Source organism: Silene latifolia, chromosome 1, assembly GCF_048544455.1.
Source record: "Silene latifolia isolate original U9 population chromosome 1, ASM4854445v1, whole genome shotgun sequence".
Lineage (NCBI taxonomy): Eukaryota > Viridiplantae > Streptophyta > Magnoliopsida > Caryophyllales > Caryophyllaceae > Silene > Silene latifolia.
The window spans coordinates 113,700,062-113,703,224 of NC_133526.1; positions in this window are offsets into that span (position 1 = coordinate 113,700,062).

The following is a 3,163-nucleotide window of genomic DNA, read 5'->3' on the forward strand; positions in this document are numbered from 1 at the left end:
ATCAGAATTCTGAATTTTCCGAGCTTAAGAACTTGTTGCTAAAGGAGTCCCAAGCAAGAGAGGCCGGGATGAAGCTACTAGAGAGCCAAATTGCTCAATTGGCTAGCAAAAGCAGCACTCGAGCTCCCGGACACTTGCTGACCCAAACTGACCAAAAGGAGACTCTAAATGCCATCACTTTGAGGAGCTTGTCCACCCTTGATGGGCCTGCCATGGTCGAGGACGTTGTTGAAAAAGATGAGCCGGAAACAAGTCAAAAGAAAGCTTCAACGAATAAATCAAAGAAACAGCCGTCTACCGGGTATATCGGTCGATCGATCGATATACCTAGTCGATCGATCAAAGCACGGGTTCTGATGCTTCGAATCAGTACATCTCGGTCGATCGACGAGAGGACGGTGGTCGATCGACGAGATTATGGCGATAGCGAGGAATTTCGTCCTTTAATGCCAAATAATCATGAGACCACTTGTTTCGGGGTACCACAGATCCGAAGACTCTAGGACAAGACCCGAGTCTTTGATGGGTCGATCCCCCCGATCCCGAAGTTCGACCCAATGACGGTTAATGGCTCACATTTGAGACGGTCTGAAGAGGGGTCTAGCTTCAACAAAGAGAAGGTGACGGACTTCCAGCCTAAGTCCAAGGATGCCGGCCCGCGTGATTTGGAGGAGAGGGCTTAGGTACTTCTTACAGCCCCTTACCCGGAGAGGCTAGTGCCGACCAAGGAACATGTATCTTTCAGCAAATTTGAAAAAGTTATCCGTAGTCTGAATGTACAAGTCCCCTTCCTTGAGTTAGTAAACCAAGTACCCGCTTATACTAAATTTATGAAACAACTGTTGTCCAAAAAGCGGTCACTTGAAACAGTGCACACGGTCGCACTTACTAAGGAGTCTTGCTCTTATCTGTCTCACACTGCATCCCCTAAGTTAGAGGACCCGGGTAGCTTTTCTGTTCCTTGCAACATAGGTATCTTCCCAATTGAGAAGGCATTGTGTGATTTAGGGGCTAGTATAAGTGTCATGCCCTTGAGTCTAGCTAGGAAGCTTAAGTTGACCCGGTTTGCTATCACGACATGACGGATGGTGACCGATCTGCGGTCGAGCCTATATGAGTCCTAGAGGACATACCCGTCCAAATAGGGAAGTTTTTCTTCCCTGTTGACTTTGTTGTCCTTGACATGCCTGAGGATGCCCATATACCGATCATTCTAGGTAGGCCGTTTCTGCACACTGCTGGTGCAGTTATTGACGTAGACTCTGGAAATTTGACCTTCAAAGTTGGGAAACATTCTATCATTTTTGCCCAACCTGTTAAAAAGAAGAACTCCATGTGGCCTGTTTCTTGTAATACGGTTTCTGAAAAGAAATCGTACATTGTGCTTCCTGAATTGCCTGTCTCTATTACTACTCATGTGTTAACACCTCTGCCCCGGACTGGGAGCAAAAAGGAGGAAGAATCTGTTGTTTTAAACATTGCAGGAGCTGGTTTGGGGAAGGGAGAGCCACTTGATGCTCCAGCCGCGAAGGAGCAAATTATTTCAAGAGGAGGTCTTGGTTGCCTTAGCTATGCCACCGACGAGGAAGTCGACGACGAGCCAGCCAAAGTGAGAAGGTCCGATTTGGATTCTGACGAGTCCGAGAAAGTCCTTGATTGGGGAGATGACGAAGTTGATCCGTTGAGATCTCCGACTATTGAAGCTGAGAAGGGTGCAGCTGATAAGATGAGCACCATTGAGGCTACCTCGAGTAGCTAGAAGCCGACGAAGTGGGCCATACCTTGGCCTTTCTTGATCAACTACTAGTTGATCAAAAGCTTTACAAACATTTTATTGCTTTCGAACTATTTTTTATTGCTTTTGTGTGGCGAGACTTCGCATTTTATTTCGCTTGCTTAGGATTTTTAAGTACTTTAGATTTTATTCTGGGTTTTGCGCAATTTTGGGCGCGTATTATTGTGCACTTGCAGGTTTTTAGACCTCATTGGCTCAAATCATTGAGCAATTACGAAGAAATATGAGGTTGCAGCAGTGTTTTCAGTCGATCGACTGGTTCTAGTGGTCGATCGACTGATCTGCAGGTTCCAGGCGACACTGTTCATGTTTACCTGGTCGATCGACTGGGTTAAGTGGTCGATCGACCACTGCTGTTGCTGTACTTATTCACGACCTCTCCCCTGCTGCGTTTGGTCGATATGCGGACTTAAAGGAGTTTTCTACTCCGCTTTCTTTTCCGTCCAATTATTTATTTTTTATAATTTTCTCATTTGTGCACATATTTACCGCTTCAAAATTGTTTTCTCAGTCTTATGCGTGATAATTTTTGTCTTTCAGGCACTCTTTTTAGTAGCAAGCTTTGCTCTTTTGAAACCTCCTAGCTCACGCTGGTTTGGGGAGGTTTCCTTTGTCGCGCTTAAAGTCTTGTAAGTTCCCGAATTTCACTTCACGTCATGTTTATTTCTTTCAATATACGCAAATTCCCATTTCTCTTTTCTTCATTATATGATTTTGCACAATGGGGACATTGTGCGATTTGGTTTGGGGAAGGGTTTTGCGTCGCATATCATTTGTTTGAATTCACGTTTAATTCTGTTTTGCATTGTTTTATTCCATTTCATCCATTTATACAAAAATTCAAAAAAAATTGAAAAAAGTTCAAAAATTTCCATAAAATGCACGTTTATTTTAGCATATAGGTCGAGTCGGAACGGTAGTACTTCCATGATGATTTTGCATTTGCACCTGTTTTGCCTGAGCCTTGCTAGATTAACACGTTATTAGTAGAATCGTATAAATGCATACCTACGAGTTCTCGTTGAATTACTTGCTGGACTTGAGACCTGACTTAGAAAATTGGCAAGCTACATCATATTTCTGAGATTTAGAGCCTATAACTGGTGACAATCATGACCAGTTTATTTAGGAATGTGAGTAGTACTCCTTATGAGACATGTTTCCTTAATTTGCATAAATATGAACTTGATCTGCTTAATACCTGTATGCATTCGGTTTGTGGTTTGTCGACACATGTGGTAGAGGTTTCCCTTTATTCATTTTGCCCATAAACTCCACACTGCCAAAAACATCCCTTTTTGTCCCATTTACTACATCCTACATTTAACCTGTTCTTTGTCAAGCTAGTAGTCTGTGTTCTTGGGGTTG